The following is a 17,987-nucleotide window of genomic DNA, read 5'->3' on the forward strand; positions in this document are numbered from 1 at the left end:
TGGATAGTATACTTGACGACACAGAGGTAGGTAGAGCAGTGGCCTACTGTACCATAATGCTATATATTATATACTGGTGGTCAGCAAAATTCTGCAATGTCCTCCTACTATATAATACTGCGCACAACTAAAATGCACCACAGGTCTGGATGGATAGTATACTTGACAACACAGAGGTAGGTAGAGCAGTGGCCTACTGTACCGTACTGCTATATATTATATACTGGTGGTCAGCAAAATTCTGCACTGTTCTCCTACTATATATACTGCGCACAACTAAAATGCACCACAGGTATGGATGGATAGTATACTTGACGACACAGAGGTAGGTAGAGCAGTGGACTACTGTACCGTACTGCTATATATTATATACTGGTGGTCAGCAAAATTCTGCACTGTCCTCCTACTATATAATACTGCGCACAACTAAAATGCACCACAGGTATGGATGGATAGTATACTTTATGACACAGAGGTAGGTAGAGCAGTGGCCTACTGTACTGTACTGCTATATATTATATACTGGTGGTCAGCAAAATTCTGCACTGTCCTCCTACTATATATACTGCACACAACTAAAATGCACCACAGGTATGGATGGACAGTATACTTGACGACACAGAGGTAGGTAGAGCAGTGGACTACTGTACCGTACTGCTATATAATACTGGTGGTCACTGGTCAGCAAAACTCTGTACTGTCCTCCTATACTACAATGCAGCACAGATATGGAGCGTTTTTCATGCAGAGAACGTAGATATTTTCAGCACACTGAGCACAGATATTTGCAAGCACGCTGAGCACAGATATTTGCAGCACACTGAGCACAGATATTTGCAGCACACTGAACACAGAAACTGAGAGAACTCTGCACGTCCTCTCCCTATCATCTCCAATGCACGAGTGAAAATGGCGGCGATGCGCGGCTCCTTATATAGAATATGAATCTCGCGAGAATCCGACAGCGGGATGATGACGTTTGGGCGCACTCGGGTTAACCGAGCAAGGCGGGAGGATCCGAGTCTGCCTTGGATCCATGTAAAATGGGTGAAGTTCGGGGGGGTTCGGATTCCGAGAAACCGAACCCGCTCATCACTAATAAAGTTTAAAGCATTCATCAACCAATGTGAAATACATTTTGAAGTTTTATCTGTGAACGTCCCTTCAACCAGAACAAGAGTGGCATATATTATATCAATATTGTTAAATCAGGTAATGGAATGGGCATTATGGGAGAGCTCTGATCCTATTATAAATAACTACTCTCATTTTATTTCCATGTTCAGAAAAATCTTTGCTGAACCTGGCAGAACAACTTCATTAGCATTGATCTTGCTTCTCAGACATGGTTCGCAACTGTGGGACAATACATCATCCAGTGTCAAACTTTAGCATCAGAATTAAAGTGGAATGATAACGCTTTATATGCTGCATTTTCAAATGTTCTATTTTACCACATTAAATATGAACTGCCTACTTTAGTTACCAGGAGGTTGAATAGTCTGCTCTCATTTTGCAATAGGTTTGATCTCCGTTTCCAGGAACGCCTTCTTGAAAAAGTGACAGTTGAGAAGAACTTCCATCCTAGACCACCATCTCCTAGTAAAGAGAAACCCATGCAGATCAATGGCTTTCATCTCAAACTAGAAGAATGGAAAACATGTATCTCTGATAAACTTTGTAATTGTGCTGAGCCTGGTCATCTCATGCCCCAGGTGTCTGGGAAACTTCCAAGCCTGACCAGTACTGGAGAGACCAGGTTGGGTATAACAAAAAAAAATCTCTGTCTGTGCCAGACTGTACCATCTTTGTGACACTCAAACATAGACAAAGCTCTAAATACTTCCAAGCCTTGAGTCTGGAGCTCCTGAGAATTTGGTCACATCAGATTTAGTAAAGAAAATGGGCCTTTCCCATAGAACCAACATTATTCTGTCCTCCGGGCTGTTGGTAGTAGCCAGATACCTGCAGGTATCATCACTCATCAAACCACTCCACTAGTTACTGGTGGGAGTTCTACATTCAGAGACTATAAGATTCCTTGTTATTTCTAAAGCTTCCAATGCCTTGGTTGTGGGTATTCCATGGTTACAGATACAATCCCCAGTTGACTGGTGTTCACTACAAATAACATCCAGCAGTAATTGTCACAATCCTGACTGTAATTCTCATATTTGGTGACTTACCCCTGCTTTCTGTCCTGGATCCTGTGTCTTTTCACTCACGGAGTTAAACAGCTTGTCAGCACTGAGTTTCCTGAGTTCTCTGCCTGAGAGGTAATCAGCTCCACCTGTGGTGATCTCCTGTGTGAGGCTGAATTCAGTAATCTAAAAGCAAGCATCCTGTGTTTTGCAGAAGTCCAGGCTTCAGTGTTCTCTTGGCCTGCTAGGCCTCATTCTACATCACAGCCTTGGCTAGAGTAGTCACATGACAGTGACATCACCTAATCCTGCCCACCAATCATCAAGGACCAGGAAGTATAAATCAGGAGGCTGAGTTGGAATCTGGGCCATTTCCTCGTGTCACATACAGCCTTGTGAGAGTCTTTATGCTGAGCTCCCTTAAGGTAACCATTGTACCTAAGTTCCTGTGGAAACTCTGTTCCCTTGTTCCTGTATGGTTACTTGTGTGTTGCCATTTGATTTCACCATTTCCCTGAGTCTCAATGTAAAGGCACAGCTGCAATGTTTCGTCTTAAAGGCACAGTACTGAATTCCATGTTCTCCACTGAAAACCACAGCTGTCGTGTTTCAGTTTTACTACTGTTGTAGTTGGGATCTCCAGAGCTCAGTACCTCCGTGCTTCCAACACCTCCGTGCTTCCAGCACCTCCGTGCTTCCAGCACCTCCGTGACTCAGCATCTCCGTGCCTCAGCACCTCAGTACCTCCGTGCCTCAGGACCTCCGTGCCTCCGTGCCTCAGTACCTCCGTGCTTCCAGCACCTCCGTGCCTCCGTGCTTCCAGCACCTCCGTGACTCAGCATCTCCGTGCCTCAGCACCTCCGTGCCTCAGTACCTCCGTGCTTCCAGCACCTCCGTGCCTCCGTGCTTCCAGCATCTCCGTGACTCAGCATCTCCGTGCCTCAGCACCTCAGTACCTCCGTGCCTCAGGACCTCCGTGCCTCCGTGCCTCAGTACCTCCGTGCTTCCAACACCTCCGTGCTTCCAGCACCTCCGTGACTCAGCATCTCCGTGCCTCAGCACCTCAGTACCTCCGTGCCTCAGGACCTCCGTGCCTCAGTACCTCCGTGCTTCCAGCACCTCCGTGCATCCGTGCTTCCAGCACCTCCGTGACTCAGCATCTCCGTGCCTCAGCACCTCCGTGCCTCAGTACCTCCGTGCTTCCAGCACCTCCGTGCCTCCGTGCTTCCAGCATCTCCGTGACTCAGCATCTCCGTGCCTCAGCACCTCCGTGCCTCCGTGCCTCAGCACCTCCGTGCCTCAGTACCTCCGTGCTTCCAGCACCTCCGTGCCTCAGCACCCCAGTGTCTCTACGCACCTCAGTGTCTCTACGCACCTCAGTGCCTCTACGCACCTCAGTGCCTCTACGCACCTCAGTGCCTCTACGTACCTCAGTGCCTCCAAGTACCTCAGTGTCTCCAAACACCTCAGTGTCTCCAAGCACCTCAGTGTCTCCAAGCACCTCAGTGTCTCCAAGCACCTCAGTGTCTCCAAGCACCTCAGTGTCCCCAAGCAGCCCGTGCCCTTTAGCACAGTTGTACCTGTTATTCTTCACTGATTCATCAGCGCCTTTCCAGTTCTGTCTTTCAGGAGACCTTCAGCGCCCACACGTGCTTCCTGTCTGCCGACCTCATCCTGCATGAGGAGAACTTGGATTCGGCCATCTCTGCCGCGGTTCCTCTTCCCAGTCACCGGAAGAGACCCCGAGTCCACAACACTTCCAAAACCAGGTCAGTGGTGGTATTCGTGTAGTCCTCCAGTCGCCCGCGCAGACTTCGCTAGCACCGGGTTCACAAAAACCTTAGTCATGACAGTAGGAAATGGCCACATGGACCCGGCCGAAAGTGTTAGTCTGACGCATGACCTCCTAAGCAATATTGCAGGACGCTTGGAAGGTCTGGAGTCGACTCAGCATCGATTGGCACAGTGTCTGCAGCGGAATTCGTCCTCCAGAGATTCTATGACCTTCTGCTCTAAGACTCCTGACCAACTGCAGATTTTCTACCAGATGTTACTACAGTTACAAGAACTTTTGCCTAGTATTCTCTCTGTGATGCCTGATCTCCTCAGGAATACTACCAACGTTGTTGATCCTGTTTTGTCCCATCCAGTTAATAGAGTCTCTTCCTCTGCGCAAGGGAAAGTTTTTCATCAGAGCTATCCACGGCCCAAGCTCTCTGAAGCTGAACGTCAGCGGCGTAAGGAGCTACATCTCTGTCTTTACTGTGGAAATTCTGGTCATTTTATTAAAGACTGCATTCTTCGCAAGCCAGGGAATGGTGACAAATCGCAGTATCACAGTGCTCATGTCTACAAGTCATCCACAGTAGCCGATCCTGCTACTGCTGACGGGGGTATCAAGATGGCTACTCGGAAAGAGACTCAAATTTATGACTGGGGTCCGGTGATTAAAAGACCTTATCCCAAGTTGGGTGTCCAGAGAAGAATATTCAAGCCATTTAGAGTCACAGAGGAGTCAGAGTGTCCAGCCCCAGGGGGGGCGTCCGTGTCTTCAGCCCCAGGAGGGGCGTCTTCAGAGTGTCCAGCCCCAGGAGGGGCGTCTTCAGAGTGTCCAGCCCCAGGAGGGGCGTCTTCAGAGTGTCCAGCCCCAGGAGGGGCGTCTTCAGAGTGTCCAGCCCCAGGAGGGGCGTCTTCAGAGTGTCCAGCCCCAGGAGGGGCGTCTTCAGAGTGTCCAGCCCCAGGAGGGGCGTCTTCAGAGTGTCCAGCCCCAGGAGGGGCGTCTTCAGAGTGTCCAGCCCCAGGAGGGGCGTCTTCAGAGTGTCCAGCCCCAGGAGGGGCGTCTTCAGAGTGTCCAGCCCCAGGAGGGGCGTCTTCAGAGTGTCCAGCCCCAGGAGGGGCGTCTTCAGAGTGTCCAGCCCCAGGAGGGGCGTCTTCAAAGTGTCCAGCCCCAGGAGGGGCGTCTTCAGGGTGTCTAGCCCCAGGAGGGGCGTCTTCAGGGTGTCCAGCCCCAGGGGGGGCGTCCGTGTCTTCAGCCCCAGGGGGGGCGTCTTCAGAGTGTCCAGCCCCAAGATGGGGTTCTTCAGAGGGTCCAGCCCCAGGAGGGGGTTCCGAGGGTACAGCCCCAGGAAGGGGATCCGAGGGTCTACAGAGTGCTGCCCAGCCAGAGGGTCTACAGAGTGCTGCCCAGCCAGAGGGTCTACAGAGTGCTGCCCAGCCAGAGGGTCTACAGAGTGCTGCCCAGCCAGAGGGTCTACAGAGTGCTGCCCAGCCAGAGGGTCTACAGAGTGCTGCCCAGCCAGAGGGTCTACAGAGTGCTGCCCAGCCAGAGGGTCTACAGAGTGCTGCCCAGCCAGAGGGTCTACAGAGTGCTGCCCAGCCAGAGAGCCTTCAGAGCGCTGCCCAGCCAGAGAGCCTTCAGAGCGCTGCCCAGCCAGAGAGCCTTCAGAGCGCTGCCCAGCCAGAGAGCCTTCAGAGCGCTGCCCAGCCAGAGAGCCTTCAGAGCGCTGCCCAGCCAGAGAGCCTTCAGAGCGCTGCCCAGCCAGAGAGTCTTCAGAGCGCTGCCCAGCCAGAGAGCCTTCAGAGCGCAGACCAGCCCCGTGAAGAGAGGGCTCTTGCCTCAGCCCAGCCCCTTGAAGTGGGGGCTCTTGCCTCAGCCCAGCCCCGTGAAGTGGGGGCTCCTGCCTTGGTTCAGCCCCGTGAAGAAAGGACTCAGCCCGTCCCGGTTCCAGCCGGTCCAGCAATACTCCAGGCCCAGCCTGGTCAGTCCGTCCCGGTTCCAGCCGGTCCAGCAATACTCCAGGCCCAGCTTGGCCAGTCCGTTCCGGTTCCAGCCGGTCCAGCAATACTCCAGGCTCCGCCTGGTCAGTTCGTTCCGGTTCCAGCCGGTCCAGTGTTACTCCAGGACCAGCCTGGTCAGTCTCCTTTGGTTCCAGCCAATTCAAGCATCCCCGGATCCAATCCAGTCCTACTCGTCCAGTCAAAGATTTCTCCAGTTTCAGCCTCTAAGCTTTCGTCTGATGGTTTACCACCTATTTACTTCGATGGAGATTTACTGCAATATGCCGCTTTGGTTGAACAATTTCTGTCTCGGATGGAGTCTGATCCTTCAGGTGCAGTAACTCCTTCCAACGTTACTCGATATCTGTTCCTGGCATTCAGAGGAAGAGCTTTGGAGTGGGCCAACATGCTTTTTGAGAGTAATGATCCTGTGTTCCATGACTTACAGAATTTTAGTAATGCTGTGGTTAAAGAATTTGGTCCTAAACCTATGGAATCTGACTCGGTAAAGAAATCAGGCTCTAAAGGGAATGCAGAAGGAAGTTTGTGCTGTCCTCCCAGGGATAATCTAAGAATCTCCTTCAGTAAGAATCCGACCATTAAAATTGCTCATGTTGGAGTCTCTCCTAGCCCAGAGAATTTAAATCTCCAGTGCACCTCATTTTCATCTGCAAACTGTGTATCTATGGGAGATTCATATCTTCCATTAGACTTGGACTCAGACTCTGAATTTGATCCAGTCCATGATGCTACTCCTTTCTTGGGAGCCCCCATGTTTTCTAAGGAAGGTTTTTCTTTACAGGAGATCCCGCGGTCCTTGGTCAAAACCAAACGTTCCCATAAGAAGAAGAGGCATCAACGAAGGTCCTAAATTCTTCTGTATGAATTTCTCAAGTTCCCCTAAGATTAGATGGGTGTCCGGAGTCCACCCTCGAAGAGGGGGATACTGTCACAATCCTGACTGTAATTCTCATATTTGGTGACTTACCCCTGCTTTCTGTCCTGGATCCTGTGTCTTTTCACTCACGGAGTTAAACAGCTTGTCAGCACTGAGTTTCCTGAGTTCTCTGCCTGAGAGGTAATCAGCTCCACCTGTGGTGATCTCCTGTGTGAGGCTGAATTCAGTAATCTAAAAGCAAGCATCCTGTGTTTTGCAGAAGTCCAGGCTTCAGTGTTCTCTTGGCCTGCTAGGCCTCATTCTACATCACAGCCTTGGCTAGAGTAGTCACATGACAGTGACATCACCTAATCCTGCCCACCAATCATCAAGGACCAGGAAGTATAAATCAGGAGGCTGAGTTGGAATCTGGGCCATTTCCTCGTGTCACATACAGCCTTGTGAGAGTCTTTATGCTGAGCTCCCTTAAGGTAACCATTGTACCTAAGTTCCTGTGGAAACTCTGTTCCCTTGTTCCTGTATGGTTACTTGTGTGTTGCCATTTGATTTCACCATTTCCCTGAGTCTCAATGTAAAGGCACAGCTGCAATGTTTCGTCTTAAAGGCACAGTACTGAATTCCATGTTCTCCACTGAAAACCACAGCTGTCGTGTTTCAGTTTTACTACTGTTGTAGTTGGGATCTCCAGAGCTCAGTACCTCCGTGCTTCCAACACCTCCGTGCTTCCAGCACCTCCGTGCTTCCAGCACCTCCGTGACTCAGCATCTCCGTGCCTCAGCACCTCAGTACCTCCGTGCCTCAGGACCTCCGTGCCTCCGTGCCTCAGTACCTCCGTGCTTCCAGCACCTCCGTGCCTCCGTGCTTCCAGCACCTCCGTGACTCAGCATCTCCGTGCCTCAGCACCTCCGTGCCTCAGTACCTCCGTGCTTCCAGCACCTCCGTGCCTCCGTGCTTCCAGCATCTCCGTGACTCAGCATCTCCGTGCCTCAGCACCTCAGTACCTCCGTGCCTCAGGACCTCCGTGCCTCCGTGCCTCAGTACCTCCGTGCTTCCAACACCTCCGTGCTTCCAGCACCTCCGTGACTCAGCATCTCCGTGCCTCAGCACCTCAGTACCTCCGTGCCTCAGGACCTCCGTGCCTCAGTACCTCCGTGCTTCCAGCACCTCCGTGCATCCGTGCTTCCAGCACCTCCGTGACTCAGCATCTCCGTGCCTCAGCACCTCCGTGCCTCAGTACCTCCGTGCTTCCAGCACCTCCGTGCCTCCGTGCTTCCAGCATCTCCGTGACTCAGCATCTCCGTGCCTCAGCACCTCCGTGCCTCCGTGCCTCAGCACCTCCGTGCCTCAGTACCTCCGTGCTTCCAGCACCTCCGTGCCTCAGCACCCCAGTGTCTCTACGCACCTCAGTGTCTCTACGCACCTCAGTGCCTCTACGCACCTCAGTGCCTCTACGCACCTCAGTGCCTCTACGTACCTCAGTGCCTCCAAGTACCTCAGTGTCTCCAAACACCTCAGTGTCTCCAAGCACCTCAGTGTCTCCAAGCACCTCAGTGTCTCCAAGCACCTCAGTGTCTCCAAGCACCTCAGTGTCTCCAAGCACCTCAGTGTCCCCAAGCAGCCCGTGCCCTTTAGCACAGTTGTACCTGTTATTCTTCACTGATTCATCAGCGCCTTTCCAGTTCTGTCTTTCAGGAGACCTTCAGCGCCCACACGTGCTTCCTGTCTGCCGACCTCATCCTGCATGAGGAGAACTTGGATTCGGCCATCTCTGCCGCGGTTCCTCTTCCCAGTCACCGGAAGAGACCCCGAGTCCACAACACTTCCAAAACCAGGTCAGTGGTGGTATTCGTGTAGTCCTCCAGTCGCCCGCGCAGACTTCGCTAGCACCGGGTTCACAAAAACCTTAGTCATGACAGTAATGCTTGGAAGGATTCCTGTCTACAGAAAGTACTTCCCATACTGTCTTGTGAGGTTCTCCATCAGTTCAGAGGGACTCCTGAAGCTAGTACAGTACATTACCCATTCATTACAGAAACAACTGCTGAAACTCTCCCACTGCATTGGAAGTGGGATTGGCCCATTGACCTCATTCCAGGTAAAACACCACCTAGAGTTCGGACCTATCCATTGTCCACTGCCATTTTAGAATATTATAAAGAAAACTTAGAGCAAGTGTTTATTTGACCATCTTCACCAGCAGGAGCAGGTTTCTTCTTTGTAAATAAAAAAGATGGTGGACTCAGCCCATACAGCTATTATCACGGTCTGTATGAGATTACCATAAAGAATAGTTGTCCATTGCCACTCATCTCAGGATTATTTGATTGCGACAAAGGTGAAGTCATCTTCTCCAAATTAGGTCTAAGAGGCGTTTACAACTTTATAAGTATGGAGCTAGGGATGAATGGAAGACCACCTTTAATACCCGTGACAGTCATTATGAATATATTGTCATGCCGTTTGGACTCTGTAATGCGCCAACAGTTTTCCAAACCTGTGTAAATTACATTTCCAGTGAATTCTTGTATGTATACGTAGTTGTTTATTTGAATGATATCCTAATTTTCTCTTCAGATCTCAAGACTCATTGCTCCCATGTGAGGGAGGTGCTTCAATGGAGTGTGGTATAAAAGATACACAGTGTCTAGTTAGACAGTCAATAGATAGACACCACATGTTAGATAGTCAAAAGGTCCACATGGTCAAAGGGTAGACATGAAAAAATAGACAGAACAAAAGGTCAACAGGGTCAAAAGGTCAAAATGAAAATAGTAACATAGTAACATAGTAATTGAGGTTGAAAAGACGCAAAATGCCCATCGCAGTCAACATGTATTTTGTATTAAGTTGAGTTGATTTTACTATACCTGCAATCATGTTACACCCAGATTAACAACATCAATATTTTAAATGTTGTAACCTTGGATATCCTTTTCAATCAGAAATTCATCCAATCCCCTTTTAAATGCATTTACAGAGTCCAACATTACTACCTTCCCTGGCAAGGAATTCCAAATCCTTATTGCCCTAACAGTGAAGAACCCTTTCCTCTTTTGCGTACATAATTTTCTCTCCTCCAGCCTCGAGTGCTCACGTGTCCTAAACAGAGTTTTTTAATAAATAATTCCTCTGAAAACTCTTTGTAGTGGCCCTTTACATATTTGAAGACATTAATAATGTCTCCTCTTAGACCCCTCTTTTCCAGTGTATACATACTCAACCTAGTAAGCCTTTCCTCGTAATCCTCTAGCCCTTTAATTAATTTAGTAGCTCGCCTTTGAACCCTTTCGAGTCCATCAATATCTTTTTTATACAGTGGTGCCCAAAACTGACCACAATATTCCAGGTGCGGACGTACCAATGATTTGTACAGTGGCAGGATTACATCCTCGCCCCAATTCCCCGTTTTATGCAAGCTAGCACCTTACTTGCCTTCTTTACTGCGCTTTGACATTGTATACGGTTATTAAGCTTATTATCAATGAGTACCCCCAAATCTTTTTCCAAAACTGTTACCCCTAGACTTTCCCCATTTAATATGTAGGATGCAAGTTTGTTTTTAGTCCCGAAATGCATAACCTTGCATTTTTCTATATTGAACCTCATTCTCCATTTAGACGCCCAGATTTCAAGTTGGATAAGTAATTCTGCAGAGACTCTACATCTATTTCTGAATTAATTACCCTACACAGTTTAGTATCATCTGCAAAGACTGACACTGTGCTTTCCAGGCCTATTTCTAGGTCATTGATAAATATGTTGAACAGTAGTGGCCCAAGTACGGACCCCTGTGGTATTCCGATGACTACTGGTGTCCAGCTTGAGGACTTCCCGTTGACCACTACTCGCTGTACCCTGTTGTCCAGCCAGTTACTTATCCATGTACAAACAGTTTTTCCTTGGCCAATCTTTTTTAATTTGATGATTAGTCTCCTGTGAGGCACTATATCGAAGGCTTTTGCAAAATCTAAGTAGACCACATCCACTGCTTTTCCTTGGTCAAGATTGTCGCTCACTTCCTCGTAAAAGTTATCTAAGTTAGTTTGACATGATCTGTCCCTCACAAACCCATGCTGGTTCTTGCTAATAATCTTAGTGGTCTGCAGATACTCCTGTATGCTATCCCTTAGAATTACTTCCAATATTTTCCCCACTATAGATGTCAAACTAACCGGTCCGTAGTTACCTGGATGATTTTTGGATCCTTTTTAAATAAAGGCATTACCTCTGCTATACGCCAATCCTTCGGTATCATGTCAGATCTAATTGAACTATTGAAAATCAAGTATAGAGGTCTTGCTAGTTGTGACCTAAGCTCCATAAGAACCCTTGGATGAAGTAGGTCCGGGCCAAGTGATTTATTAATCTTTATTTTGCATAATCTCTCCCTGACTATTTCTTCACTTAAACAAGTATCTAACCACGAATCCATACTGTCACTATCGCTATGCACTACTCCCACCATCAGTTCTTCTCTGGTGAATACTGATGAAAAAAATGTGTTCAGTATTTCTGCTTTTGACTCGTCATCATTAAACAATACTCCAAATTCATCTTATATTGGACCTATGTTCTCCTTTTTCAACCTTTTACTGTTTATGTATTTAAAAAAAAATTAGGATTGGTTTTACTCTCTATAGCAATTTGCTTTTTGTTTTCAATTTTAGCTGCTTTTATTGCATTTTTGCATCTTTTATTGCATTCCTTGTAGTACTGGAATGAATCCTCCTTTCCATTAGATTTAAATTCTTTGAAAACACGCTTCTTTTTATCGATTTCGGCCTTGACCTTCTTGTTAAGCCACATCGGTTTGAGTTTGGTACTCCTGCTCTTACTGCCCATGGGAATAAATTTGTGAATATTGCTATCTAGCAACCCTTTTAAAGCATCCCACATTTCCGAAGTATTCTTACCATGAAATAAAACTTCCCACTCAATGTCGTTTAATGCACATCTCAGCATACTGAAGTTAGCCTTCCTAAAGTTAAATGTTTTTGTTGAACCCTTATAGCTGTTTCCTGAAACTGATGTTGAATGTGATCATATAGTGATCACTGTTACCCAAAGTCTCCCCAACTTTAGTATTCGATATGATGTCCACATTATTAGTAATTACTAGATCTAGAGTAGTTTTACCCCTAGTTGGGTCCTTGACTAACTGAGACAAGTAGTGATCCTTTAACATATTTAAGAAACTGTTGCCCCTAGCTTTAACACATGAATCATTACTCCAATTAATATCAGGATAGTTAAAATCCCCAATCACTAGGATGTCCCCCAATCCCACAGCCCTTTCGATTTGCTGCAAAAGTTGTTCTTTCTCATGTATGCTAATATCTGGCTGTAGCATGTGCCTATAACTAGTTTTTTTGCATCAATACCCCCATTGGAGATTTCAACCCATAGTGACTCCACATTATTGCCAGTCCCCACATAAATAACCTCCTTTAAGTATGGTTTAAGAGATGGTTTAACATAAAGACATACGCCTCCTCCTCTTTTGCTTGCCCTGTCCCTCCTGAAAAGAGAATACCCCTCCAAGTTTGCAACCCAGTCATGAGAGTCATCCCACCATGTTTCCGTAATACCTATAATATCATGCTCAGCTTTTGATGCTAACAATTCCAATTCCCCCATTTTACTTGCTAGACTTCTTGGGTTTGCAAGCATACATTTTAGTTTAGTGGTTCCCTTATCCGCTTGTTTTTTTAAAGGTATCCTATCATGGTTTACTAAAGCCTCCCCAGCGTTACTCTTACTGACTGTCCTTCTCGCTCCCTTTCCACCCCCACCATACTTAATACTGCCCACCTTACTCTTCTCTTTGATCAACACCATTTGTCTTTGCATTTGGGGGGTTTGTGTGGATAGTTTTGTCATCTGGGACCCCCAATTGTAGAATGGCACCACCTCGCGGGGCACACTTCGCTCACCACGCTTCAGGCTCAGTGGCTCACTACGCTCGCCACAAGGTTTATAGCCAACTCTATGCCGACGTGGATAGAGAAGATATGAAAAAGTCCAAAACCATATAAAATAAAAAAAATCCTGTCTACCTTTTTTTTATGTCGACTATTTTAATGTCAACCTTTTGACCCTTTGACCTTTTGACCCTGTCAATCTTTTGTACTATCTGACTTTTTCATGTTGACCTTTTGACTCTGTCAACCTTTTGACCCTGTCGACCTAATGTCTGTCTAACATATGGTGTCTATTGACTGTCTATATATCATCCGGATACCACTTCAATGACTAGGTGCTAAAAGACTATACTGTAAATCAGAAAAATTCATCTTTGAGGTACCCTCTGTACCCTTCCTGGATCACATCATCTCCACTACCAGTTATGCCAGTTATATAAATGATTCTAGAAAAGGTGTATGCGATCATGACTTGGCCCATGCCACTCAAAGATTTCTAGACTTCATAAATTACTATTGAAGATTCACTCTTGGCTCCTTTACTCTTGCTATACCTATCACAGCACTCACTAAGAATGGTCTCAATCCATACAAGTGGTCTGAAGAGGAAAAACTGCATTCCTACAGTTAAATCAAGCCTTTACTTCTACTCCAGTGCTAACTTAACTGAACCATTCACACTAGAACTCAATGCTTCAGCAATAGGTGTTGGGGCACTTTTGTTACAAAGATCTGACCTGTGCTCAGTTCCACTCATGTGGTTATTCACACAATTTTCTGCCCACTGAAGTTAACTACACCATTAGTGAGAAAGAACTGCTAGTAATTAAATTAGCATTGGAGAAGTGGAGACATCATATTAAAGGAGCTCAGTTCCCAGTAATGATTATTACAGCTCACAAAAGACTTCTCACTGTTTAAACCCAAGACAAGCCCGCTGGGCTTTATTCTTTTCCAGGTTCAATTTCCAAGTGACATTTTGGCCAGGGTAATGCAATTGCAAAGCAGATGCCCTGTCTCATTATCTAGATATTGAAGATTCTTTTGATACCAAAGACAACCCCATTATTAAACCTCTCTCTTTTGCTTCTACCAATGTGAAAGCCATGCCTCATGTAGGAAAGACATTTGTAACAGAACCTCTCTATAATAAACTCCTTCAATGGGCTCACGCTACCCAATTTGCTGGCCATTATGGAGTTCAAAAGACTATTGAGTTTACTCAGTGGAGCTATTGTTGGCCTACATTAGCTTGCAATGTTAAAAACTTCATAGCATCAAGTCACAAATGTGCCCAGCATAAGTCTATCAGTCTCCAGCTGTTCAACTTTTGCCTTTACCAATTCCTCATATGCCATGGACCCATCTGTCCATGGATTTTGTCTCAGATTTACCAACATCCAAGAAATTCAACACTATGGGTGGTGGTAGACCGGTTCCCAAAAATGGCACACTTCATCCCTCTACAAGGCTTGCTATCTGCACCCATTCTAGCTCAATTATTTGACCAAAACATTTTTAGAATCCTAGAAGTCTACCCGAGGAAATTATCTCTGACAGAGAGGTACAATTTGCACTCAAATTTTGGTAAATTTAATGTGCTGCTCTGCCGGTCAAGTTAAGTTTCTCATTGGCTTATTATCCGGAGAGAGTCCATCAAGACTTAGAGACTTTCTTGCGTTTGTATGTATCATTATCACAAGATGATTGGGCAGAACTTTTACCATGGGCAGAGTTTGCACATAAGTGAGCTTTAAACCTGGAAACACATTTTTAATTTGACTCTGATGTGATAGCAGTGACCAGATTTTCAAAAGTCTAGTTGATACAGTAGGACTTGCAATGATATGGGGTTCCTTGAAGGTGGGCTGCAAGCTTAAATACATTGTACAATCCATGAACTAAAACCCCATTATTTATTTATGTACTGATGTATTGAGGTATAATATTATTTAAGCATTGTGGTCACAGGCAGTGCGCCCCGGCCTAGGGGTGGTGAGTGCAGGTGTGCCCCCCATTCCTGGGTATGGTGAGTGCTGTGGTTTCCTGTATATGTATATATTTGGTTCATTTTTAATAACCCTTTCTGTGATCATAGCTCGCTCATGCATCCCTTCTAAGGGGATGTAGTTAATATTCCAGTGGTCGGGATCCCGGCGGTCAGAATACCAACGTCGGGATCCCAACCGCTGAGATTGCTGACAGCTGCGCCGGGGCTATTTCCACTCGTGGGTGTCCACGACACCCATAGACTGGGAAAAGAACCTGTGGTGAGCGCAGCGAGCCACCAACCCCGCAAGGTGCTTTCTAGCACTCACCCCGCTGCCGGAATTTTGACGGTCGGGATCCCGGTGTTGGTGTACTGAGCTACGTGATCCTGGCCACCGGGATTCCTTCCCCAACCACTTATAAGCTCAATTGCTTTAAACCTGAGTCAGCTGCTTCTTTGGTGGTAATTTGGAAGCTGTGGGGGTAATTCAGAGTTGATCGCAGCAGCATATTTGTTAGCAGTTGGGCAAAACCATGTGCACTAACATTTGCAGAGAGAGTTAGATTTGGGTGGGTTATTTTGTTTCTCTGCAGGGTAAATACTGGCTGCTTTATTTTTACATTGCAATTTAGATTTCAGTTTGAACACACCCAACCCAAATATAACTCTCACTGCACATGTTATATCTGCCCACCCTTCAGTGCACATGGTTTTGCCCAACTGCTAACAAATTTGCTGCTGCGATCAACTCTGAATTAGGCCCTGTGTTGGTTACTGTCTCACCTTTTAAAAGCAATAAGTTAGTTGGCAGGTGATCTTTAAACCTGGAAGCACATTTTTAATTTGACTCTGATACGATAGCAGTTGCCAAGTTTTTAAAAGTCTAGTTGATAGAGTAAGAATTGCAGTGAGATGGGATCCCTTGAAGTTGGGCTGCATGCTTAAATGCATTGTACAATCTATGAACTAAAACCACATTATTTATTTATGTACTGAGGTGAGTGAGCTTACTAAGGTAAGTGCTGTGCTCTTGGTATAACATAATAATTCTTACCACTTCTTCCAAGGCTACTCCATTTCGTACAGTCTACGGGCAGCATCCACAAGTACCAGATTTACAACATTTCCACAAACATCTGTGCCAGCTGTTGAACAAAGCTTGCACCTGTTTGCTGAAAACTGGAGGAAATTCCATGTTAATTACTGCACACAAGCCTCTTCTCGCTTTAAGACATTTCCAGATTGTAAATGCAGAGCTACAGTATACCCAGTCTCAAGCCTGAAGACAAATTTTGGCTTTCTAAGAGGCTTCTTAGGCTAAGAATGCCATCCATGAAATTCACTCCATGGGCCTTTTCCTGTTACTCAAGCAGTCAATCCTGTTATCTACAAACTTCAACCCATATCATACTTCTGTATACCAAACTCCTTTCATATACAGTATCATTGCTGAAATCTTTAATTCACAATCGAGTTCATGCACTCTACCCAAGTTTCCCAAAGTTATGACCCTACGAGGCGTTGAATATGAAGTAAAAGAAATCACTGATTCTCGTATACATATATGGACATTTACAATATTTGATTGGAATGGTTATGGTCCAGAGGAACGATTATGGATAAACAGTTTTGATGTAAATGCTCCTCATTTAATCACCAAGTTATATTGCAAGTTTCCTCAGAAGCTTAAGAGGTGTCCAGTGACCAGGAGCATTTTAAGAGAGGAGGGGACCTGCTTGCAGTCTTCGTTACGGAACCCCTCCTCTCCGGCAACTACTTACATTTACAGAACCCTGTGGCAGTGACAGTGACTCTGAGCACTAAGCTCTGGGAAAATTAACCCCTGCATATGCACACTAGGAAAAATGGCTGGGAAAATGGCCACTGTGTCATTTTCCTGGAGACTTGTGCTCAGAGTCACTGCACACTGCCTGCTAGAAATGAGGGGCCCAAATGGAGACTGCACATGGGCCCCCTCTCTCAATACACCCCTGAGTTGTGACCATCTGATAAAGGACATTACACATTAACTCTATCTACACCACCACCTGTTTCCCATAAATATCACAGAGACTATGTACTACTGGGCACTCTTTGCAGTTGCCTGAAAATTGATCTTATTCACCAGCTCCACTGGTATTTAAAAGACTGTTCCACTGCCCTTATTATTATTATTATATCGAAGGCTTTTGCAAAATCTAAGTAGACCACATCCACTGCTTTTCCTTGGTCAAGATTGTCGCTCACTTCCTCGTAAAAGTTATCTAAGTTAGTTTGACATGATCTGTCCCTCACAAACCCATGCTGGTTCTTGCTAATAATCTTAGTGGTCTGCAGATACTCCTGTATGCTATCCCTTAGAATTACTTCCAATATTTTCCCCACTATAGATGTCAAACTAACCGGTCCGTAGTTACCTGGATGATTTTTGGATCCCTTTTTAAATAAAGGCATTACCTCTGCTATACGCCAATCCTTCGGTATCATGTCAGATCTAATTGAACTATTGAAAATCAAGTATAGAGGTCTTGCTAGTTGTGACCTAAGCTCCATAAGAACCCTTGGATGAAGTCGGTCCGGGCCAAGTGATTTATTAATCTTTATTTTGCATAATCTCTCCCTGACTATTTCTTCACTTAAACAAGTATCTAACCACGAATCCATACTGTCACTATCGCTATGCACTACTCCCACCATCAGTTCTTCTCTGGTGAATACTGATGAAAAAAATGTGTTCAGTATTTCTGCTTTTGACTCGTCATCATTAAACAATACTCCAAATTCATCTTATATTGGACCTATGTTCTCCTTTTTCAACCTTTTACTGTTTATGTATTTAAAAAAAAATTAGGATTGGTTTTACTCTCTATAGCAATTTGCTTTTTGTTTTCAATTTTAGCTGCTTTTATTGCATTTTTGCATCTTTTATTGCATTCCTTGTAGTACTGGAATGAATCCTCCTTTCCATTAGATTTAAATTCTTTGAAAACACGCTTCTTTTTATCGATTTCGGCCTTGACCTTCTTGTTAAGCCACATCGGTTTGAGTTTGGTACTCCTGCGCTTACTGCCCATGGGAATAAATTTGTGAATATTGCTATCTAGCAACCCTTTTAAAGCATCCCACATTTCCGAAGTATTCTTACCATGAAATAAAACTTCCCACTCAATGTCGTTTAATGCACATCTCAGCATACTGAAGTTAGCCTTCCTAAAGTTAAATGTTTTTGTTGAACCCTTATAGCTGTTTCCTGAAACTGA

This window comes from Pseudophryne corroboree, chromosome 4 (assembly GCF_028390025.1).
Source record: "Pseudophryne corroboree isolate aPseCor3 chromosome 4, aPseCor3.hap2, whole genome shotgun sequence".
Taxonomy (NCBI): domain Eukaryota; kingdom Metazoa; phylum Chordata; class Amphibia; order Anura; family Myobatrachidae; genus Pseudophryne; species Pseudophryne corroboree.